The sequence below is a fragment of the Chrysoperla carnea genome, chromosome 4, assembly GCF_905475395.1.
Source record: "Chrysoperla carnea chromosome 4, inChrCarn1.1, whole genome shotgun sequence".
In the NCBI taxonomy this organism is placed as follows: Eukaryota; Metazoa; Arthropoda; class Insecta; order Neuroptera; family Chrysopidae; genus Chrysoperla; species Chrysoperla carnea.
In genome coordinates, this window is record NC_058340.1 from 73,259,014 (window position 1) to 73,286,332 (window position 27,319).

General features: G+C 28.8%; 1 protein-coding gene and 1 non-coding gene across 2 annotated transcripts in view; both read right to left on the reverse strand.

Moving 5' to 3' along the window:
• Window positions 1-27,319, reverse strand: part of LOC123298992 — a 586,059-nt gene that overhangs the window by 239,486 nt on the left and 319,254 nt on the right. The gene's annotated exons all lie outside the window — the stretch shown is intronic.
• Window positions 10,747-10,853, reverse strand: LOC123299400. The gene has a single exon (XR_006535336.1). It is a non-coding gene; the product is annotated as a U6 spliceosomal RNA (small nuclear RNA).

Below are 27,319 nucleotides of genomic sequence, written 5' to 3' on the forward strand. Positions count from 1 at the left end.
TGTTTAAATCTAAGCTTTCACAGCTAGAAGCAGCACTCTATCATTTTTTCCCATCTTCTTTGTGTTTCTTTGATTTTTCTCTCCCTTTCACTTTTTTGTTCCGAGTGAAATTATCATCAGCCAAACTCCTATGAGAAAAGTTGAACTATTAAAATACACTCTTGTGGCTTGTGAGTACCGTGTTTGTACTACCTTAATTTTTGAATGTGAGTGCACTCTAAATGCGTGAATGCATCATACTGTTAATTATAGGCCGGTCATTTTTTACGCAGGAGAAAGGGAATATGTCTTTTTTTTGTATATTATTCATGTGACAACTTATCCAAAAATAAATATATTAATATGTACAAGTGTCTAACGAAATACGTAGGCGTGCGTATAGAGTATATTATAAGCAAACATACCGGAAGATTAAAAATATTAGTAGGGAATAATTTATAATACATTTATAATACATATTTGCAAAATGCTGGTTTTATTTTATTGTTTTGTATTAAAAACATTTTTTGTATTTTATATAAGCTTGTTGAAAATTCATAGTCAGAGTGGCCGGACCGCTAAATATAGTATGTAAGGACAAAATTCTATTTCTTTCACTAATATTAATACAATAATATTTTTTGTATGCATGTACATATCATTAACTGTAATAACATATCATTAGCAAAAGATGTAACAAATGAAATAAAGTTCATTTAACATAAATTGGATAGTTTTACCCCGTTAAAAATCTAAAGACGAGTATATAAGGCGCATAATTTCTGCAAAAGGAGTTCAATAAATAAAAGACACATTATTACGGAAAATAAATACTGCCGAAAACATCCAAATTTCAAAGAAAAAAGCAAAGATTTTTTAATTTAATTTTTACGAAATTCAAAAAAGTCAGGTTGTATTAAAAAGAAATTTGTAAGGCTGAGACTGAAAAAGAAAAATTGATAAAGAATCTGACTTTTATCTCAAAATGGAACCTTCCTAAGTCTTTATTAAGCCAAAATAAAGAAAATGAATTAAAGTACCGCAAAAATTGAAATATATTCGTTTTTTTTGGCAAAACCAATTCAGAAAACAAAAGTAGAAAGATCGGAAATGAGTTTTGAATTTCTCTACTGGTAAGTATCGTCCTGTTTTAATTAGTGGGAATTATTATCGCCAGTTAGCGGGGTTTATCTGATTTAAATTTGAATATTTTGATTGTCTTTTAGAATGGTAACTACAAGTATATTGTCATCTGGTAGTCTAATTTGGTACTACTAAAAACGGGTTCACATCCTGTTATAATTAGTACGAACTATTTACACCAGTTGGCGGGATTGAAACTCCCAGTTATCAATTGAAATTTTTAACAAAAGAAATTGTTTAGACGGGAACTAGTGAGCCTAATATCTAAGGTTTATACTCACCACGAGAGTTTTTTTCTGCTTTATTTAAATGCGGAAGAGATAATGGTTCAATTTTCTTAAAAAAAACCGGAACCGTTTATAAAACAAACGTTTTTTAAGAGAAATTAGAGACGGAAATGATGAACATTCAAAATTTAAAATTAAATCATCACACGAAAGCATACATAATTATAATTTTGAACGTTTCATAACAATATTTTACAAAATATATTTCGCTCAAAAAGACTGAATGTGTGTTCTCGTTAACAGTTGCCAAGTTTTTTTATTTTACGTAAAATAAAACTTGTAGTTTATTTATTTATTCGAAAAAAAAAATGTAGTTAAGATATTCATTCACTAAAAAATATAGACCGGAAAAATGAATCAAGAATTTTTTTACACATTTCTTAAAATATTATTACAAACTTTACATTTTATGATCTGCATAAAAGATGTTTTCATGCAATACAAAAAAATTGTGTCATTTTTGTTTTCATAATTTTATCGTGATTCACAGTTAATTGTCGCCGTTCTGTATCATGTCAAGAAATCTGTTTTAAGTAATACTGCAAACAATTTTATTATTTGTTTTGAAATTATTATTAGCGGGAAGTAACGAATGTGTTTAATGTTGATGTACGAAAAATATTATTTCTTAATTAAAGAGAATTGATAAAATGCACATATACCTACTAGGAATGGAACCCAGGTCCCTTGGATTCATGTCAAGCGCCATAACCCACTGGGTCATATACATTCAACTGAACGCATTTTTATTTTTAATCCCCGCATTTTAAAAAAGGGGTGTTATAAGTCTGATTGCTATGTGTGTGCCTGCCTGTCTGTCTGTCTGTCTGTCTGTGGCATCGTAGCGCCTAAATGGATGAACCGATTTTGATTTTATTTGTTTCGTTTGAAAGATAATATAATGGGCAGTTTTCTTAGCTATGTTTCAAGTGCTAGGTTAGCGTTCCGTTCCCGAAAAAACATAAAAAAGGGCGATGATCCTCCAAATTTGTTTAGCTTGGAAAATGCTTTAAGTAACAGGGTAATTTAATGGAGAATGTACTTGTTTCAAGTGGGAGTTTACGGTTCTGCACCCGAAAAATTTGTCGGGGGTTTTTTAAATTTTGTAAATAATTATTTTCGGCTTGTTTAAGGGCAGTGAACAGGATTGACATGACTTAAAAAGGATCCAACCAATGATTCTTCAAATATTGATTAAAAATGATTAAAAATAAAAAATTCAGATATGTCTTAAAACATAAGATCAGAAGATTCGTGCATTCCATATTTAAAGCATCGATTCGGCGTATATATGTACATAAAACATCTGCTCACCTAATTTATAAAAATATTATTTTTTTTTTTACATATTTATTTATAAATTTATTAATAACTTACTTCAAGACTTTGTTTTTATAGATTTACAACGTTTTTGTAAATTCCAGCAATAAATCAACGTTATATTAAGTAAGACAATATTGTGTGTGTGATTTGAAGAGAAAAAGCATTTATTTTAGGATAAACTTTCGATTTAGCGATATTTATTCATGTCGTAAATAATCTTCAAAAAAATCGTTTTAAGGAAGAAATAAATATTACAGAAAGACTTAAAATAATTATATTCGGAGATTGTTTTAAAACCTTAGAAAAGATTTTTAATTTAAAATGTTGGCAAAAAATTGGTAATGACATACTTCAGTATCTGATGATTATTTCGCAAATTATTCCCCTAACACCCTGTCGAATACAACAGTATTATTTCTATTTTAAATTAATTATTGCGTGTATAAAATTGTTTAATTGGTTTTAATTAATGAAGTTCAAATTAGATAATACCATTTTAAATGTCTTGCTATAAATATAACCTTTGTCTACAGTCAATTAAAGGAGTGTAGTTACCTATATACTTCAACTATAGTCAATGATATTGCGTTTATTATTATTTGTTTCAATTTGTAATTAATCACAATCATCCGAAATTGATTAAGATAAATTCCTGACAAACATTCTAGATCTGATCTTTAAATTAAATTTAAACAAAGAAAAATATTGATAAAACTGGCTTTACTACAAAGATAATTTTATACCATGAATGTTTGAATATGATTTCGATAATCTGGCCACTTTTCACACACTTTTCGCAGCAATTGCAGTCGAATTTCGCTAATATCTCGCTGAATATTGTACTCCATATGTTCACCCGCCTCCGATTTATCACCGAAGATAAGTCGATTTACATATCCCGAAAGAAAATAATCTAATAGGTTAGATCACATGGTAATAACAGGTACTTTCGTTTAATTAATACAAAATTTTATGAACTTTCATAAAAATTAAAAATTTCAGAAATTTTCAAGCGTTTCTTTGGCGTGAATCTACTCATTATGAAATGACAACCCAAACTTAACACAAAACAAAACTATATGCTATTGATCCTCTAAAATCCTGAAGATGTGATTCTCTAAAAAAACATTCTGTACTTGACTGCCAATCTCTGTATACGACTGAGGTACTTGTATTATTGTTTTTACATATTTAATCTAATTTCGGTGTTTGATTATACATTATTTTATAAACTAAATAAAGCATATTTTATAAAGGTATGTATATTATATTAATTGTTTTAAAGATTATTATAATTCCCAACTGTAACCTTTCTTCTTATGTCGTCACAGTCGCTTCTTAATGTTTTTGAATGAATTGAGTTTTAGTTATACTATTGGGTATTATTTTCAACAATTTAAACTATTAAACTTAATTACTTTCTCAAACAAACAATATTATTCAGTTTCAATATTTAAAAAAACTTTTATTTTTGATTTAATTAAATATTATTTCCATAATTTTTAACATTGCTTACTGTCTGAAAGCTCTCAGTGGATTGGCATCTTATGGAAAGTTAAATGCCATTCCAAAGTTTGAGTGTATCTCCTGAGCTCCAAATGCATGAGCTGGCGTCCTTGAAAGAGTGAAAACTTCTCTTGGCACGTTAAGCACTTTCTGTCGGTGTTTGTAATTGAACTCTTCCTAAACGAATGGACCAATTTTGATGAAATTGAGTATGTGTTCAAGTAAATGCAAGGATGGTTTAGAATGACTCCAAAAAATATTGCACTACAAAATGTTTTTGAGGATTCCGCACCCAAAAAATTAAAACCCATGAAATAAATGGTGGAAACGCATATAAATTATATTACATTACATCTTTCTATTCAAATGTATTTATCTGCGCTTCCAACATATTTACCTAGAATTGTAAACAGCTATTTTTATAGTATTGAGGTATGATTTGTTATCATTACTATATACGAGTGCAGCGAGTTCCACTGCCAAAGGGTCCAACAAGGCAGAAGGCCAAGGATAGTAATGACGATAAAAATTATAAAAAAAAAATTTCTACAAAAAAAAAAAACAAAGTACCTAAAAGAGTATAAGAAAAACTTTTTTTTATGGATTAGTTTTTCATCACTACTTTTCCTAAGCACATTTCCTAATCAAGCGTTACTTTTATTTTTATTTTATCGAATTATGAAATATAATTATTATACTCTCAACGTATTGTCTAACATATGAGCGGGTAAAATTTAATGAAAACCAGGACTTAAATAATAATAATAGGTATAAGGGATAATTTTATCTTTTCTCTATTTTGACAAAAGCGTTCGTTATTTATTATCTTTTATATTATTGGTTAGTTTTTGAAAGTAATATAGATATATCTAATGATTCTTCCTTTTATTAAACCGCCTGTACAGAGAATATTATTTACCTGATAAAAACCATTTCTCGTTTCAATAATGTTCGTATAAGCTCAACTTCATTTCTTTGATAAGAACGAACACAACTTCATTTAATATATAATGTCAATATAACATTATTTTGACAAAAAGTAATATTTACTATTATAAAATTTATAATATTGAAATTATATAATAGAAGATAATATATTTCATTTTACAGATTTATGGTTGTTATAACGTCTACAAAAAAGAAGCAATTAGTTAAAAAATTCGATTTTTTTGAGACCCAGGCAAATTTGAACCGATTTTATTGGATTTTTTATTTGAAACCCACTAATTTTGGTCCATTCTTTTCAGCTGTGATGCCAATTTTTCGTTAGCTATCACTTATGTGCTTAACTCCGGGACCACGACTCCAAATTCTTGAAACATAATAAAGCCAGGTAAATTTTGATAACAAATTTGAAAAAAAACGACCCAAATTTGGTAGGATTACATATTTTGTTTATCAAAATTGGATAAAATTTGGATTTGATAGAGCAAACATTTTTTTTGACTGTAGTACTTTTTTTGCATATAAGAAAGTAATGATAACTAAGAGCTTCGCAGTCTGGAATAATATTATTCCGACCTTAAATTTAGATGTTTACATAATGGGAATAGTTTTATTATACCATGTATATATGAAATATACATAGTATATTAAGTTTAGTCCAAAGTTTGTAACGCGTAAAAATATTCATGCTACGAAAAAAATTTTGGTATAGGTGTTCATAGAATCACCTAATTAGTCCATTTCCGGTTGTCCGTCCGTCCGTCCGTCTGTGGACACGATAACTCAAAAACGAAAAGAGATATCAAGATGAAATTTTTATAGCGTACTCAGGACCTAAAAACTGAGGTCAAGTTCGTAAATGAGCAATATGGGTCAATTGGGTCTTGGGTCCGTAGGACCCATCTTGTAAACCGTTAGAGATAGAACAAAAGTTTAAATGTAAAAAATGTTCTTTATAAAAAAATAAACAACTTTTGTTTGAAAATTTTTTTTGTAAACTTCACTGTTTATTCACGAGGGCGCTTATTAGGTGCAAATTTTATAGTATGCATTAATATGGGAATATCAGTGTGTGTGTAGCTATTTAAAAGTGGAATCTTTTTTTATTAATGTGACGTCAAAAAACAAACGATTGCTTCATCAACACTGTCTATACATGGTATTTCAACAATTAACTCAGTCAATTGTTTGTTTTAACTTGTTTCATTTATATTATTAAGACCAAAAATAATCACCTAATACAGATAATGAATTTATGATCCATTTGTGTTTTATTTGACGTTAGAATCATCTTAAATCTATGGTATTAATAATAAAGCCTAAGAAAAGTTTATTTTACCACTGCTTTTAAACTAGAAAATTATCTGAAGAAAATGAACTTTTTAAGTAACGTTAGTTTAAATATTATATATATATATATATATCTAAGTCTCTAATCTATGTATACCTAACTTTCTTCCTCTAAATAGAAAATTCATTCAACTTTCTTGAGAGATGAGTTGAGTTTGAGTCTGTTTTAGAGAAAACTTGTGTTTTAAATTATAATAATAATAGTTTTATTGTATGAAAATATACAACTTGAATATTTAGATAAAGTATATTATACAGTTTTTAGACATACCGTGTGTCAATTTCGTCAAAAACCTTTTAGAACATTAAAGTGTTTAAAATACAATTTTGTTTCAAATGTTGATATTATGTAAGACTTAAGAAACTGTCTTAAACAACGGATTAAAATTTTTTCCATATAAAATCAGAAACCAGAACCCTTAAAGATGCCTTAACCATGAAGTTAATTTTTCAAGTTGCACCTCGTGCAATTTTGTACAGTTTACTAGTGAATTACAACAAATCACCCTTGTACAGTTTTAGATAAAATACTAATGGGTACAATAATATTTTTGGCACTTCTGTATTCCTTTTTGTGGTATCATAGATGATAATATAGAAATGATGCATGCAATTTTAATTACTTCTAATTTAAAAACAAAACACTGGAGTTAATTTCAAAGTCTAAACAGAGTCTATAAAATATTTTGTCTACTCCGACTTTCTGGCGGAAATTTGGTAATGTAGGATAAGGCTCTTTAATATTTGAATTACGTCTTTTTGCGGAATTACAGAGAATTTGGTTAAATGCCCGTTGGAGTAAATTGATTGTCTATCGAGGATATATGTACAATGTGTACAAAGACACATAGAATTTCTTACCGTGTACATGCTCGAAATAAAATGTTATAATTTCTACTCACAATGACAATAAATTTTTGAGAAGATTATAAAACTTATATCTCTAGTACGATTATATAATTAATTTTCCAACGTCAAAATATAAATTTAGGTTAATCATGCTTAACTAAAATTTTTGAATTATTAAAACTAAAATATGTTTTAGAATCAGCAACAGAGACAGAGATAGAGAAATCCATTTTTAGAAAGAAAACATACATTAAAGACTGTGTTCTAAAAACAATTAAAATAGGAAAATTGTATTTAAATCCTTTGGGGGTAAAAAGATAAAACAGCATTATGATGATATTATAATACTATTTTAAGTCATATAAAATATGGTATTTAACGAAAATTCTAATTTATATATAAAAGGGCCTTACATTTATACTATTTACAATCTATTCAAGCATTCTAGAAAATATACAGAATGTCTTTCACATTATTTCCAATAGGAACGGTTTTTTTTTGTATGTTTCTTGAATTTTATTGGTACAGGAAACCAGAGGTTTTGTTTTAAATTCTCCGGGCTTTTTATTCCATCTAAATTAAATCAAATTTTATGATAGTACATTCTATCTTTTTCAACTTTCCTTGAATAATATCGTATAATATTACAGCTTTTAACAAAATTCCGTTAGTATTTTGGATTAGGTTTTCTTTTGTTGAAGAAGGTTGGTTTGCAAGTTTTACTGAGCCTTCAGATTCGAAAATTATGAGATTGAACGGCCTGAGAAGCTTTAATCTCGCAAGTAACGCCTGAATGTCTCTTTCTTCAAAAATTTCAGATACGTTCCAAGGTATTTGCGTATTAATCTTTTGGAATTGAAAATTACAATATTAAGAGCTTGAGACTCTTTATCTCTGAAACTATGCACTGAATGTCTCACTCTACTCGTGAAACCACTTGGTGAAACCACTTTGACCATAGTTACAATAAATCATATAATTGACTTGATAGAAGTTTTATAAAATTAGAACATCAAAATTTTATCAAAAGTTTTGTCTTGTCTAAAAGATAAGAATTATAATATAAATTCCACATAACTAGTGTGATAGTAGTGGCAAAGCTAATTTTAATGAAATCATCATCATATCAATATATATGTGTGTATGTGTGTTTCTAACAAAGTATTATTTAATTCCTAGGTTTGTTTTCTAATTTTAATAGCCATTTCCCTCCAACCACATTTGATTATACATATCTTTTCGAGTTTTCCATTAAGAGTAATAGAACTATTTGTATGATATATGATATCAAGGCGTGATTTTCATTGGTTTACATCATAAATATGAGTCAACTGGTTCAGTTGGACATCAGACAATATCGTCGATCGAAATGTAAGATTCGAGCAAGGGCTTATTAAAAGTTAGTTTAAGCAATTCTTATGAACCGAATCAATGCGGTGAAAAAACACTGACAAAAAAATTAATGATATTATACGCAGCTTGTTTAATTTAAGTTTAAAAATTGGACACTCTTAATGGAAAACTTTTCTAATATATCTATCCCTTTCTCATTCGTTATGAAACCTAATTCTTGTGGGTATTAAGTAAACCAAATTACTTAATTTATTATTATATTATGTGACTTAAAGAAAACGTGATCTAAATTTTTCATGTATTTTATGTGTATTGTTGAAAAGGCATTAGATATCTGATTACATTTTTATAATCAAGAAAAAATATTCTAGCAAAAAGATAAAGTATGAGAAGTAATTCTCATAAATATCCAAAGTGTTTTCGAATTTGGTAACGTAATAAGAGTGGGTCAGGTATTTATTACATAATCTGTTTGTGGCATTGTAGCACCTTAACGGATGAATCGATTTTAATTTTTTTGATTTCATTTGAAAGGTAATTTAGCGAAGATTATTTTTAGTTATGTTTCATGTGCGAGTTAAGAGTTTTTTACCCAAAAAATCTAAAAAGTTGGCGGTGATCTTCAAAATCGATTCAGTTTTCAAAAGACATGACATAATTTTAACATATAAATAATTACTATGGAAATGAATGGTCAAATAAACATGGCTCAATTCATTTCGAAAAGTGAAATGGTAAAATAATTAGGTAATTTAAAACAATAATTCAAAAGAACAAAGTCAACTCAAATATTTCAATTTCAATTAAAATATTTCCAAAAATTTGTCCCAAAAAATGATAGCTCTCTAAGTATCCTTTTCATCTCATCTGATATCCTTGACCATCACTTTGATATTGATTTAAGGAGTGTTATAAGTTTAAAGTGTTTATCTGTGCGTCTGTATGTTTTTCAGTGGCATCGTAGCCCCTATAAACGGTCGAACCGACTCGATTGAGAACATTTTATAGCTAAGTTTCGAAAAATCAGTTTACAAAAAATAAATCGCATTCATCGGGGGTTTTTTAAATTTTGTAAATTTCACTTGTAGAAATGAATAAATAGTCGTTATATTTCTATTACTCTTGAGTAACAATTTTGGTATGCAAATAAGTTATAACATACATACAAGTTGACTGTTTTATTTGTTTAGGAAAATCAGAATAATAATAATTATTATGACTATATTACATGTAATATTATCTAGTAACGTACTTACATGAAAACGAAACGGAACGGGACATTATTGTAACTTTACTAGTAGTCAACGTTACTTTTACGTTTACGGACGTTTGCATATAACTTTAATATATACGAACATCCTTTTATAATAAAATTGTATTATTAAGCTTGACTAGAGACGACGATACTAAACTATAACTTCTTTATGTAAAACTTAAAGTCATATATTTAAACAATAGGTACGTAGAAAAACGGAGCTTTGGTTTCCACACTATATTTTCGTAAAGTGTTGTGAACACTATTCATTTGCATTAGAAGAAGAAAAAAAGCCCAGTTTAGGTAAATGAATTGTTTGAACCCAAGTATATTTCATTTTACAAGCTTTTATTTTACTTGAAATTTTTAAATGCATGCATAGCCAAATTTTGCAACTGAATTTAAAAGCTTTAACGGATTGAGTTGAAATTTTGCGTACACGTTAAGTTTGGATGACAATGCATGGTTACCTAAGTGATGGGGATTTTTACTCCGTATTTGTGACATACGCCTTATCACAGAGGCCACCCACACCATTCTTTCCCTTTATTTATTCAGTTACAAACATATTTACAATTACATTATTGATGTGAGTGGAGTCGGCTACTTCGTTCTTATCCAAGCGACGACAATGTGATCAATTCTGCACTCTCATTAATTATAAATTGTTCACACTGCCGCTGCCTGGATTCGAACCCCCAACCTAAGTATAAATAGTCCAACGTTTCTTAGACCGCTCGACCATTTAGGGTCTAAAAAAATGTGGAACGCTTCACGATTTTGCGTGTCATCCTTGCGCAGGAGCCATGCTAATCTTTTCTGTATCGTCCCAATTTTAGTATATGTACTGCCGAAGCAAATATGGCGGATAATATAAGATGGTGGACTAGTTTTTTTCAATTGTTTTTGCAAGAAAAACAACAACTTATTTCGGTTTATAAGTAAATGCACAAAACAGGAGTATAATTTTCACAATTTTCAGTATCAATTTATGTCTAGTTGTAGAGTTCCCAATGGATTTTTGATACAACAACACAAGATATATAATAAATAAACCTTTGATTTATTGCTTAAGTGGCTTAAAATGAAACTCCATACAAAGCTATGCATCATCATTCGTTCGTGTAAATAAATTGTATATATATATACAGTGTGTCGCATTTATGATGAAGACACTCTCATATTTTCTTTATTAAGAAGAATATCTATTTGAAATTTGACACAGTCATACAGGATGATGGTTGAGAGTTTTTAAGATACTCAACCGAAATCTGTGTGCTATGGAATGTAAAAACTGGACAAATTGACAAACTCATAATACTTCAATAAACTTGTAATAATTTTCAGTAAGGATTAAAATAATAAAAAAAATTAAAAATACGAATTTTGGCATAAAAATATAGGTATAAAAAAATTTTCTAAGCAACTTTTTCTAATAGTTTTTTTTTTCGTTATACCTAACCATCTTTGACGCAAGGCAAAACATTAGGAATCGGTCGTACTTGTCAACTTGTAGTAAGTTCTGATTTTGGGTAGGTATCTTAAAAAATGTGACCTACACCCTGTGTGACTGTATCAAATTTCCGACCGATATTTCCATAAATTACGAAAATATACGGGTGTCTTCATCTGAGATGCAACACACTGTATGTATATATCATATTCGTTCTTTACGTTTCCCCGTTCGAAACGCGCATCGGTTCTCTTACTGTTTCGGTTTATGCTGCAACATTTTTGTTTGTTTATTGTTTCTATATATATGTATAAAGTCGTTGTATATTATGTTATATTTGATATTAGATTCATGTCGACATACCAATTCACTTCTCGAATATTTTCTACTTAACATCTATGTACGGAAAGACTTTTTTATTTAAAAAACAAACAACAAATTTGAATTAACGTTCACAGGATGATTTTACTGAATCTAGACTGCTAACAAGTAAAATGTTTAATTCCTTAGGCTGAAGTCACTCAATTATTCAGACGTATGTTTTTTAGTTTTAATAAATTATAGTTTAAAAACTATGAAACACACTTTATTGCACTAAAACGAAGATAATAATTGTAATTGTAATTTAAAAGCGCCTCTTCAAAGCGTCTTTTAATCAACGCTAAGAACACTCTCGATCAAATTACCTTTCAAACAAATAACGTCGAAATCCGTTCATTCGTTTAGGAGCCATAGACAGACATATAGATACACAGATATAACACGTCAGCATTTACGTTATGAGCTCACGCTCGATTTGAAACATTAACACCTTTTATTTTTCAAATGGTTGTAATATATGGTTGGAATATTATGGTTGAAACCTATCTACAGTTTTTTTAATTTATTTTTTTAAGTCCTTCAAAAATTATGAGAATTTTTTTCATCACGAAAGTAAAGATTTAAGCAAAAAAATTCGCATTTCAATTAAAGCTAGGATCATTGTCAATCAAATTATAACTTTCAACAAAACAAATAAAAAAAAGGCACAGTCTGTTCATCCCTTTAGGAGACATGATGCCACAAACAGCCAAACAGTTTTAAGGGTAATTTAATGGAGAGTGTTCTTAGCTACGTTTCAAATGCGAGTTAAGGATTCCTTACCCGAAAAATTTGTCGGGGTTTATTAAATTTTGTAAATTTCACTTGTTAAAGAAACCAACTTTATTGAATATGACGAATATGATGCTTAATTTTTTAATAATTTATTGATTTCTTTCAAATTACGTGATTTCTTTTGAAAATATATTTTACACACAACCATAAAATCGCTTTTTCCAGAAAACGCTGAGGTATACAAACAAATAGACAGACAAGTTTCATCTATAACATTTATGGAAGGGGATAATGAGAAGATGAAATAATTAGCAAACAAGACACAATTCTTATTTTTATTTTCTGTCGATAAAAATATATAAAAAAAAAGAATTATAGACCATATAATTATGTAATAGAATGAGGAGGCATTAGACATTAGACAGTAAGTAAGAACCATTTTACCATTTTATTGGTTGTAATGTGTAGCTATATAGTTAGTTTAGTTAGCTGCTATTAGTAACATATTATTTTGTGTAGTTTAATTGTTAACTGTTGTGGTCAGGATATAAATCTTTTTTAACTAATTTGTTGTACAATATGTCAATAGAAGAATAATATCTAGTATTTACTATTTTACTATAAATGTTTGTTAGTATTACACACTTACACAGTCTTGTACAAGTTGATTTATATGTAATTTTGTCTTTATTTTCTAAAAGTTTTAATTTTATACTCCAAATTTTCACTGTTTGAAATCATTGAAATCATGAAAATTAGATTTCAACATTATTTTGTTCAACCAAGTACCTACTTTTGAATTGTAAAGCAGAACTAAGGCCTTTAGAAATTTTTTTTTAGAAAAATGTGATAAAATAAATTTTTTGTTTTGGAATTTGATGAAACTTGATTGGATAGAGTAATTTTGATCCAAAAAGAATAAAAATCAGATTAAATTCTTTGGATGCAGAGTTTTTGAGATAACGCAATTTTTTGATTGATTTTAGTCCGTATCTCAAAAACTATTCGACCAATCATCAAATGCATCCGATTTTTGTACTTTTTGGGTCAAAATTACGAGTTTTGTGGTGGATGGGCTAATTTTGACCCAAAAATTATAAAAAGCAGGTTATTTAATGATTGGATGCACAGTTTTTGAGATAACGCATTTTTTTTATTGATTTTAGTCCGTATCTCAAAAACTATTCGACCAGTCAGCAAATGCACCCGATTTTTGTATTTTTTGGGTCAAAATGACGAGTTTTGTGTGTTTTACGAATATTTAATATGTACAAGGAAGTATGATAGCCATAACAACGTTTCATTTAAAGCCCAGTTGAACCACTGTAACTAATACGGTTGCAAAGGTCCCAAAGTGTACCCATATAGCACAGTAATAGCATATCTGTTTACACAATATGTGTGTACCGGATGTCTTAGTTTCAACTATTTCTTAAAAATATTTCTTCTAATGTTCATCGATTTTAATTTTTAATGTATCTGCCCCCCCCCCCCCCAACGCTCGCAATTTCCGTAATTCGATTTGAATAAAAGGTATCAAATAGGGTTTTGGTATTTGAAAGGTCAAATTAGTTATAGATTTTTTTCTAGGTGCTTAGTTTTCGAAATAAGAATTCTTGAAAAATTAAAAATGCAATATTCGATGTTTAGAAAACTGTGTTATTTTTTCAATGCCTGAGGGAATTCGCTTAGCTATCACAGCTCCTACGTTTCAAATTGTTTTTACTTTCGTAATAGATTATGTATTTTTAAAATAGTCATGAATCTAGTGTTAGAAATAAGATTCAGGATGCTTTTACATCCTGTAAATTCAGTAAACACATAATAGTTAAGATTTCCCTTACAGTACAATACACATTACTCCCTGACTCCTGGAGCTACAACCAGCTATAATAGTACTACCATGGCTCTAATACCATGATGATGTAATTGAATGGAAGAAACCATATTAAATACAGTTGTTATATAATTTATTTGTAATTAATTTTAAGGTATAAATAACAATAAACTTTGTTAGTTTCAAACGGACTAGTGAATCTCTTAGTGCTATTTAATACTTAATTTTAGTACTTACTACGTTGAGAATATTTTAAGAATATTGAAATATAATAGTATGATCTATTTTCTAGGAAATGAGCTTTGATTGTTTATTTTTTAAATTTAAATTATTGGTAAGACAACGAAATTTAACTAGGTGGTTTTGAAAAGTCACTTTCAACCACTTCTGATGAAACTATACCCAGGGCCGGATTTAAATTTCTGCCGCCCTGGGGCACTTTAGAAAATGCCGCCCTATGACTGAAATTTTATTTTAATAGTTTTGATATCTTATTTTTTTTAAAATAGAATAACTTATTAATTGCAGAAAATTTATTATGAATTACATATTATTTATTACTGTTCTTTTAAATTAAAATTAATTAGTATTATTTGATAACTCTCCAATTTTAGGAAAATTCATTGATCAATTAAAGTTTCTGTTATCAAAAAGACTTACATAATTTGAAAATATTTTTAATCCTTCAAAAAAAGTATATTAATTTATCAATTCCAGAAAATAAAAATATCAAATTTTATTTTTGCAAACCTTTATGGAAATAAATTAATTAAACTATTTTAATAGTTTTCACTTAAATTTCCCATATTATAATATACAAAATTTTGATTTGATACATAATGCATAAATTATATTTCTTGAAAAATAAAATGTTTATTTAAAAGAATTAGTTAATTATATATTGTATAGAAAATATTTTCTCACATTCCAAATTTTGCCGCCTTAGAAAATTTGCCGCCCTGGGCACTAGCCCCGACTGCCCCTAGTGTAAATCCACCACTGACCCTAATATGTAGGTACTTTACACAACTTTTATAAAAATGCATGTAGCCTGTTGCAAGTATCCAGAAAATAACTTTCATTGTGGTTAACTAATAGAAAATGCTAAAGACAATTAAAGAGCGACCTAATCTAAAGGATCGGAAATAACATGAGAGATGTTCAATTTTGTAAGCAACTTAAGATACTCTGGGCATCAAGGTATTTTTCACGACAGGACACTAAAAGTAGTTTTGCTCGAAATATTGTTTCAAAATTATTCTTAGTTGTACAAATTTTGACCATATTTTGACAAAATGTACTGATTGAAGAATAATCACAAAAACAAGACAAACTTTTGTAATTTGCATAGACCAAGCATTACGCCAAAAGATTTACCGTTTAATGGATACATGAATTTGGTAGTTAAAGCCGTTCAACCGTAAACTTAACTTCTTTTCCAAAATGTAACTTTCAAGCAATTGATATTTTTGAATAAAAATGAGAAAATTTGTAAGTTTTTTCAATTTCGCTTTTAGTCTGTTTTGATATTATAACCAAAATGTTTGAATTATCCCATACGATCGATAATTTTTAAACAATCTTTTTCAAAATTTTCTCTGATTTTCAAATATAATCAAATTACAAAAAACATTGAAAAAATATCTGGAACATACCCTAGAGATATTAGTAAAAATTTTTCATTTGACAATAAGATAGGAACAAAAACTTGCAACAGGAAATAAAAACAAATGTGACCCATTTTTGTTACATACACCTATTCTGCAGTGTAGGTCGTTGGTATATTCATAGCAAATTTTCTAGGAAATTTCAACTTATTTATCTTTGTTCGGATGACAGTTCATTCAGAAATTGAGGAACTTAAGGACTATTTTTTTGTTTTAAAAAACATCTTTCTTTACTCACGTCCATTATTAATTATTGAACAAAACATTCTTAAGGTGAAAATGTGAATAAAATTTGAAATAAAACCTGCGTATAATGGAGTTTTACGTTTTTTTGGCACAGGTTACATTATCCAATAAAGTTTTAAAGTTTATAAGCTTAATACATTTTATTCGGGCAGAAATAGGAAATTATAGGGAATAAAGAAACTGACAAATTATACAAGTGATGCGCAAATTGTATAGTATGTATTATATGGGAATATCAGTTATGTATGTGTGATATGTATGTATGTGTAATGTGACAGATTCATCAACACTGTCTATACATTGTATTTCTACAATTAACTCAGTCAATTGTTTGTTTTCACTTGTTTTAAATTAAATTGGATGAATTTACTTACTACCACTGTTGAATATGAATGTGTAACGTTATATGGCGTTAAGATACAACAATTACATGCATCCTTGAATCCTGTTGATGTGAAATAGTAATAGGAAGGATATAATAATAGGTATAATTCATTTGTCTCAAACAATTGTTTTAGTAGATTCTAGCCTAGCTCTTCTTCATAGAACGAACGAGCGTACACACTTAAAACAAATGTACGAACGTATATGAACGCTTGGCTCCTTCCGACTATTATGCTTAGTTTCGCGTTATTTCGGAAGATAGTACAGGATGGTTCAAGTTTTAATAAGAGGACAAACGGTAGAGAACGTTAAAGTAATGGCAAAAATAACATTTAAAATTGTGAGTATTGCACAAGGTACTGTCTAGAAGAATTCGAAATTCGGTATGCATTCGGGATTCTTCATGACTTAAGGCTAATGTTCAAAAACTACGAAATTCTTCGACAAGAAAACGGGTCTCGGTATCACAATTTCGACGTTCACCACTGACTTCATCGCAAAGAGAATGTACGTTAAGTACCTACTCTTTCGTTTTGTAATAAAGTCAATGGTTTTGAAGAGATTTTTTAAAACACAAATATGACATGTTCAACTCTCTACCGCTGGTTTTACTAATCTATCATCTTTCGCTTTAAGTCATAGCAAATTCTGAGGTCAAACCAAAATTTTTTTAGTTACTGATTTATTGTTACTGCTAAAAATGTCATTTTTAGGAGTATCAATAGGAGTATCCTGGTTGCCAGAAAACAAGGCTTTCCGTGCTATAAGTGTATCGGAAAATTATCATTATTTTATCGTTATATACCATTTGCTGATGTTCTACTGTTATAACTTGAACCACCCTGTATAGAGAAGTACTCCACTCCTACAAAAATTATTGTTTTATAGCTGGAGTGTGTGTATGTATAGTTAATATCCACGTGACTGTCCCAGTTTTATACTCAGGATCATATTTTTAAATACAGTATGTTCCATGGAAATTCAGCAATTCATTAAATACTCAAACTGATAAACACTTTGATTATGACTATCTCATTATTATTCACTTCTTCATGAACCATTTGGAGCAATCTTCACGGAATCATCTTGGAATAATTCGAGAACAAGAGGTTGTCAAATAATTGCTCTATGCTTAGTGATTCAATTTTCTTATGATAAAGCTGAACACCTTTAATAGTCGTGATGGATTAGAAGACGTAAAGATGCGATATATCTGCCGAAGTCAGCTAGGTATTACTAGCTGCGATGGTTTTGCTTATGTAAATGAAAAATTACAAAAAGTCGAGAAAGTAAATTTTGAATAATCGAGAAAGTAGAAAACAACAACATTATTTGGACATCCTGTTTACCAACAACTCAGGTGGACACCTAGTGCTCAAATACGTTGAAACTCCAAGGACTTCTATTTTTTACAAAAATGTCCACCTGAAACATCCTGTACTTTATAAAAGAAAAAATCAAACAAAAAACAGTAATAATAATGATCATTATAAAGAAAAGGATGAATGAATCACGTCATGAGTCCCTAGGAGGTCGTGTTTGTCTCTTTCGTTGTCTAGTCATAATGTCGTTATGGATTTTAAACTGTCGACTCTATATGTTGTTTAACCTATACACAATTATAATAACTGTTGTCTCCACTTACAAAATTTTACATCATCAACCTTCAAAACAATAGGTGGCCTTTTATTATAAATGTAGGGTAAAACCTTTGATCTTTCTTAGATGATCTTGAATTAAACTAATGACCTGAATAGAATCAATTCTGATATTATTTGACTGGAAATCATTTCTTCAATAGGATACTTTCGGTAGTGCAAAAATAAATTATCTAAATTTTTTTGTAGCTTTTTATTAGGAAAATCAACATTTGGAAGTACTTTTTCAAACATAGAATATGAATACAGAATACCCTATTGTAAATTTAGGATTATTATACCCTAAATATCAAATATATCAGACTATAATAAGTTTAGTCCTAAGTTTGTATCGGTTAGAACAAAATATTGATGCAAGTTTTGCTGTGCTTAAGGTATAGTATCCTTACAGCATTAATCAAATATTTTTCATAAGCAAATGTATAGTTTCGACAAAGTTCCATGTAAAATTAATACAATTGCCTACATACAGACACGCGTAGAAAAAATAAATTAATCACGCACAATAAATCATTTGATTTTCGATGTATATGTTGGGGGAAAAAATTCGCTTTCGACATATATAAATCTAATTTTTTTGTTTGTTTCATATTTTCGTTGTTTCTTCGTCAATTCGTTAAAGAATTATAACTTTTGTTTCGCCATTCAACATGGGGACTTGCTAACATCTATTTCGATATATCAAATATCGAAAAAAACAAAAAAACATACAAACAAGATGTTGCCACCGATGTGTCTTGTTCGTTTAAAAATAAAATATTTGTTAAAGCCTCATCTTTTCTTGTTTGATACGTCATGTTCGTAAATACGCTTCGTGATAAGTTACAATATGTATTGTCTAAAGGGAGTTTCTAAATCTTTCTAGTTCTGATAATTTAGTGACTGTCAATAACAATGATGTTTGATTATTGAATCTTCAATTCGAAGAAATTTACTAGAATACAGTTAAGGTCGTATTAAATGATATCGAAAGGAAATAGGGACTTCCAGAAAAAAAATGACCTATGATTTTTTTACATAAATTGAAAGTAAACAATAAATAAAGACATTCTGCGAAAGAAACACTTTTTTTTGTTAACTAGATTTTTGTTAAATACCATTTAAAGTTTAACACCGTTTGAAAAGCCGAGAATGTGCCGCCATGTTGCTGTGACGTCATGATGCACGTTTACATTTCGGAGCATACGGCTTTAACATGGAACTCGGTGAAAATAGTCAAAATCTTCGGGGAAAAAGTTCGTGCAAGTATTGTTTTGTACCCCAATGCAAAAACACATCGAAAAGCACCCAGAAAAGCTGTTTATTTCGGTGCCCAAAGGAGATAAACGAGCTAAATGGGTAAAACAAGTTCGATGCCCATTGGATGTTTCAGCAATATCACGATTGCATTGTTGTGAAGATCACTTTGGCGTAATTATTTATTTATTTATTATTATAAAAATGGCATTTCTTAACAAATTCATTTTTCTCAATTTTTTTTTATTTAAAAAAGTGCATAAATGTAAACATAACCTCTAAAATTTGACGTAAGTATTTATTTATTTATTATTGTAAAAATGGCATTTCTTAACAAATTCATTTTTCTCAATTTTTTTTATTTAAAAAAGTGCATAAATGTAAACATAATCTCTAAAATCTGACGTAAGTATTTATTTATTTATTATTATAAAAATGGCATTTCTTAACAAATTCATTTTTCTCAATTTTTTTTTTATTTAAAAAAGTGCATAAATGTAAACATAACCTCTAAAGTTGGTTTTATTTTTAGTTTGTTACATTTGTTTTTGGTTTATTGTTTTTAAAAATTTCGTTTGCCAGTTTTTCTAAGTTTTTGGTTTCATTTAAAAAACTTTTTGTTGTTTAAAAAACTCACTTGGTGCAAATACGTAAGTTATCACACACGAAAAGCAATGTCAACAATGCCTCACAACATGCATCGTGACGTCACGTCGGGGCCGTTCAATGACAGCGCGTTTTCGTCCATTTGAATACTTTGCAACTTTAAATGTTATTTAACAAAAATCTAGTTAACAAAAAAAAGTGTTTCTTTCGCAGAATGTCTTTATTTATTGTTTACTTTCAATTTATGTAAAAAAATCATAGGTCATTTTTTTTCTGGAAGACCCTATTACAGCCACCTGAATTCTTTTAACATTGACAATTTTTAGGAAAATTGTCTTCTGAGAGAATAAATTTTCATCTCAAAATTTCGAATGATATTAAATAATTTAGCAAATGAAAATTTCTGTTTTTCCACACCTTGTTTATCCATCGATTTGTCTCATTAATGAAGTAGACCTTTCAAATACTCAAACCCTTCTTGTTACCAAATTTTATTTAAATCGAACTTAAATTGCAACCGCTATAGAGAATTTACAGGCACATGAACGTATATTTACATATGTATATACATACATACATACATACATTTTAACGATGGTCATTTTTGACATCTATTAGGTAGAATCGATGAACATTTGAAGAAATTCTTTCAAAATTCCATCATCAGTACAAAAGGAATAGCTACATTTCCTTCGGTAATTCGCTAAAAGGTTGCTGGAAAGAGTAAAAGTTAGAGTTACTGTCCGACCACGGTGTTATAGGTTGGTTCATTTGGTAATCGATAACGTTCATCTAGGAAACAGTTTTTTAATTTCAGCAGCCAAAAGTCGAGTATTTCGAAAAGGCCGGATTTTGCAGGCAAAAGTGCAAAGGAACAAAGGGTTTTTAAAATTTTCAAGCAACATGCATGTCAGATTATTAACTAGTAATTTCCATATGCCTGTATCTCGAAAACTAACCATCTTCGGATTTAATAACTTGTGTGGAATTTTGAACTATTTTTTAAGATTCTTTGAATTTTCTCTAACTTTCAGAAATACTCTGTATGTGACAACAATTTCCTTATTGAATATTTAAGAAACTGTCTGTACCTAGAAAAAAACCGTAGAACATAGAAAACATACACATTGATAAAGATCTCGAATATATAGTTCTCTTACAGAATTATATAAGCCTTGTTGTACAATATAATATACGTTTGAAAATACATGTTTTGATAATCTGAACTTGACATCCGGTTTGCGGTAGTTTCCGTTTGTTGTGTGTCTATTTATATGTGTATATATCTTCAACTGTGTCTTCCATTCACCACTTACCCATACCACAAACTTACCAACTCCATCAAATTGTTATGTTACCAATTTCATATTATATATATAAATTGTATCTACTGACATATTAAAATTATTATTTTATCCGAAATAATTCTATAAGACAATCGTAACGGAGAGAAATCTATAGTTTTTTTATTATTTTGACAAAAACATGCTTTCTTTATTGATAAAAATAATAATTTTTAGTGAATTTGATATTCCATTGGGCAAAAAACTTAAAATTGGAATTTTTTTTTAATATATATTGAAAATTTGATGTACAAAATATAATTGAAAATTGTTTTCGGTTTATTTTAGATATGCCTTTAAGGTAGTTGTCCCGCGATTGCAATGTATAAAGAAATTTACAAAACTTGACTGATTCAAGATTTGCTTGTCAGATAATTTTAATTAAATAATCCCACTTCTAAACGATAAATTTTAGTGGAGGAGATATGGAAAGATTTGTGTAGACAAGAGATAACTATAGTAGAGTATTGTTTTTGTACCAGAAACAACCATAGTAGAAGTATTATAAACAACTGATGACACACGTATTGTGTGCGTGAAACTTCCGTTGGTACAGTATTAGATGAAAAGTATACCTCATTTCACTACAAACCCATATACTGTTACTGTGCCCATAATCCAAAACTTTTTGATAATATTGTATCACGGCAACATCGTTAATAAATTCAACATCAAAAATGCAAGGGCAAGTAACTCTGGTGTCAAGTTCTCAAGAAAATACCCTAAAATTTGTTGTAGTTAGGAAACATCCTGTAATTGGATTGATTTAATAACGATAATATGTAAAGTGTTATGATATTTTATACCCAAGATACTGATAATATTCAACTGACATAAATCTGTGCTTTGTGCATAAAAGCTGTCAAGTGGTAATATTATGTATATATATAAACACTTTTTAATCAATTATATTTAAATGTCCTGTGAGTCTGCCTGCCTGTCAACAAAATAAATGGAACATCACCTCAAGGAAATCACAATGTTCACAGAAATTTGTATTTTTACATCAAAGTTATGTATTTTTATTATGAAACTAAATTTTTACATTTATTTCAAATTTTTATATAGAATAGAATAAAGACACGAAGAGGTTACATATAATTTGAGTCACTTACATAGGACAAAAGTGAAGGAATTGGTTGCTTCCTAGACCTTTACTTAGACTTCCTAGAGTTTTATGGTTTTTTTCCATTTGTTTAAATCAAAGTTCTGCTTCAACCCGTCGTAAATGGCAGAAGGTTTTTACAGAGTAGTTTCATTTTCTATAATTCTCTGTTTATTGGATAAGGTATACTTCAAAGTTGGTACCATATAACTTTCCTAAAAAATTTCGCTCTTAGAGTAGAAAAATAGTGAATGAGTGACCCACTTCTTATTCACCCACTAACTTTCATGTGTCAAGCGATTCTGAATACACCAGAAAACGAGGATTAAACCTCTTAATTCTACCTACACAGCTATGATTGACCTAAAAATTTGACGGTAAGTAAATAAAACCCCAAGAAACAATAGTTCTATGGTGCCGAGTGGTGTATGAGATCAAGGGGTATCACCCGTTCTAGGGGGTTACTACTCCCTGGAAAGTTTCCGAGTTATTGACGATTGAAATTCGAATTATTTAACGTCAAATAACTAAAGCGTTTTTTGAAAAAGTATATCATACAACTTTTAAAGTAGGTACTATATAAAGGTTGAAAATAGAAAAAGTTTCAAGTCCGGAGTTAATAAAGAAAGTTTCTTGTGCCTTTTTTAATATTTTTTTCAGCACAAAAACTGATGAATTTACCAAAGGAAGGAACTAAAGTTCATGCTTGCCACTTGAAAATTTACTTTATTTAGGTACTGAAAACATGCTCAAAAAGTTCTAACAGTTTGGGATACATAGTTTTTGAAATAATGGAATTAAATTTTAAAAAAATTTTCGAAAAAACTAAAAAAATTGTCAAATCTAATGAGGACTTCTTTCTTTATGGTCGAATTAATTACTTATGTATAAAAAAATTTAATAGCCATATTTAAGTAATTATTATATTTTCTACATTGATTTTCAAAAATAATTCTTAAAAAGATTTTCAATTCTCCCTTTATAGACCAACCGAATTGCATTTTTTTAAGGAAAAAATTAGTTGCAGGATCGGACCCATTTTTTTGTGTAGGACTAAATGTGTATAACTGAGGAAAAATATTTAAAACAGATGAATTTGACCGGAATGGGGTGCGCCGGGGGTGGAAATAGGGAGCAAGTGGTTTTTAGCGATTTATGGCTAAAGTATTAATTATACAGAAAAAAGTTAAATAGAAAAGTTCTTGGCAATAAAAAAATACATAACTTTTGTGCTTACCATTTTTTCACATAACCTCAAATTTAACGAGTAAAATGTAAAAAACTAATTTTTTTGTTTTTAGCGTTTCTTTTTTAGAAAAAAAAATCGGAAAAACTGGATATGTTGAGGAAACGTTCTGTGTTTTATTACCAACAAATTGTTTTTTTATTTTTAAAAAAAAGTTAAATAGTTTTTGAGATATTCAATTTTTTGGCAAAAACCACCCCTTTTTTCAGCTGGATGAACAATCTATTTTTTTTCATCGTACAGTGTTGACCATGGTCTCATTTTCTTTGTTAAGATGTATATTTTCATTTAAAAAAGTAAAAACATATCATTGCAATGAAAAAACATTGTTGAAATCGCCAAAAACTAAAAATTCAATTTTTTCATTTACACATTTTTTCAATGTCTATGATAATTATACAATTAAAAATTAAAAACTTTATAATTAATATTTTTGCTATCTGACATTTTATATATAGATATTAAAAAAATTTTCATTATCATTGCTGGGAATATTAGCTTTTTAAAAATAATTGAAAGAAAAAAAGTAAAAATTTTAGAATTTGGAACAGTTTTATATTTTTAATATTATACAAACTTAAACTTAAACTCCTCAAATTTTTTCTCGCCGTTAATTTTCTTCGTTCTCTTCGGGTTCTTCTTCTTTTTCTTTCTCTTCCTGGTCGATTATTGACGCAGGTTCTATAGCAATTCCTTGTTCTTCATCTTGATCAGAATCGTCATTACGGTCATAAAATACCACCTCAGCATTAGTGCAGTTTTCTAAATCGTGACAGTTAGTACATAAATTAGTACATTTTAAGGCATGTTTTTTTCTGCAACTACATTTGGAGGTTGTACATCCTTTTTCACACTTGCAAGAAATTCTGTCCAATAGATTTTCCAATTTTTGAAATAACATGCATAGTCAGTGTTGATTTCATTATATATAACACATACATACCTGATATTCAAGTAGAGAACATACTATAAAATTTTCGCCTAATTTGCGCCCTCACGGGTAAACAGTGATGTTTACGAAAAAATGTTTCAACTAAAAGTTGTTTATTTTTTTATAAGGAACATTTTTTATATTTAAACTTTTGTTCTATCTCTAACGGTTTACAAGATGGGTCCTACGGACCGCAGACCCAATTGGCCTATGATGCTCATTTACGAACTCGACCTCACTTTTGACGTCCTGAGTACGCTGTAAAAATTTAAGCTCGATATCTTTTTTCGTTTTTGAGTTTTCGTGTCCACAGACGGACGGACGGACGGAAATGCTGACTAATTAGGAGATTCTATGAACACCTATACCAAAATTTTGTGGGTAGCATCAATATTTTTAAGCGTTACAAACTTGGGACTAAACTTAGTATACCTTGCATATTACATATATGCATGGTATAAAAATCGAAAACATTAATTATGAACGCGGTTTTAATTTTTAATTGTATAATTATCATAGACATTGAAAAAATGTGTAAATGAAAAAATTGAATTTTTAGTTTTTGGCGATTTCAACAATGTTTTTTCATTGCAATGATATGTTTTTACTTTTTTAAATGAAAATATACATCTTAACAAAGAAAATGAGACCATGGTCAACACTGTACGATGAAAAAAAATAGATTGTTCATCCAGCTGAAAAAAGGGGTGGTTTTTGCCAAAAAATTGAATATCTCAAAAACTATTTAACTTTTTTTTAAAAATAAAAAAACAATTTGTTGGTAATAAAACACAGAACGTTTCCTCAACATATCCAGTTTTTCCGATTTTTTTTTCTAAAAAAGAAACGCTAAAAACAAAAAAATTAGTTTTTTACATTTTACTCGTTAAATTTGAGGTTATGTGAAAAAATGGTAAGCACAAAAGTTATGTATTTTTTTATTGCCAAGAACTTTTCTATTTAACTTTTTTCTGTATAATTAATACTTTAGCCACAAATCGCTAAAAACCACTTGCTCCCTATTTCCACCCCCGGCGCACCCCTTTCCGGCCAAATTCAGCTGTTTTAAATATTTTTCCTCAGTTATACACATTTATTCCTACACAATAAAATGGGTCCGATCCTGCAACTAATTTTTTCCAAAAATTATTAAAATCAGATGTATTTAGCCTGGATTATTATTAAAAAACTAAGTTTACCCAGATACATAATACACGCATTAGAATACTTAAAAAATAAATGATACCTTTGAGGCATTGGAAAATACATTTTTAAAAGCTTGTGTGTTTTTTTTACAAATTAATAAATTGAACTGAAAAATATTAAAAAGTTTTTCGTATACGCAAATTCTGCTTGTTAAATTAATGACAATTAAAAACTTTCTTTTTATACTAAAAACTGGAAATAATTTCAGGAACATTTACAAAAAAAAAAAAGAAAAAATGGAAAAAAACAGTATATTTGAACTTATTAAACAATAAAATTATGAACAGTACATTAAACTTCTATTTAACATAAACATAGGAGATTTTATAATGAGTAAACGAAACGATAATTAAATTTAAATGACAAGTCTTGTTATACGTTAACGTTTTAAATATATTTAATATTTTATTTACACGTGAAAGCTATCATTTAGTTTACAGACATTCGAGGAAAAAATCATATTTTACAAATATTCAAAATGGATTACATCAGGTTAGAATCAAAAACTTTTTTGACGTGGGAAATATCAGCTATTTATGAGAATTTTTTGAGTAAATAATAATTTTATACTTATGAACCTCATTTTGCGATTCAACATCAAAGTTCTGACATATCGGTGGAAATTGCTCCAGGATATCTCCTTTTGTATATGATTTTAGCCAACTATCTCAAAACATATTCATTTTAAACTCATCAAATAAACTCATTTTGTATTTTTTTTATAAATTTTTCTCGATTTCTACAATTTTTTTAAGGGATAGTTCTTACACAGGTGAATGGTAGCAAAAACCTAAATTCTCAGATAAAAAGGTCAAAAATTAGTGGGTTTCAACAAATAAATTCCCACGTCATTAAAATCCAAAATAGTGAATTTTCGCTCTATCACATTCAAATTTCATCCAAATTTACTAAATTTGTATCATACTTTTCAAATTTGTATGCACCCCTTAACGTGGGAACCCCTTGAAAAATTTTTTTTTTTTTTAATTACTTTAGAATTTAATGTAACTTTGTTTATAAGGTAACATTAACCCAAAAGGAACTTAAAACGGGTTTATTTTATGACTAGATGGATGGTTTTTGGGAAATCACCTAAATTGCTAAAGACGGGGAGCGGACGTTAGGGCATCAATTGAGAATTTTATACTTTTTGGATCCTGGTTATTCTAAATAATCCAAAGACAATAAAATTTTGGTTAATTTTGTCATGGAACGACAAGGTTGTGAGATATTGACTGAAGAAATTCGTTGAGATATAAATAAAGGCTTTTAGTCTTTATATCAGAAATTATTCTTGATAACGTTAGGGATTCTTT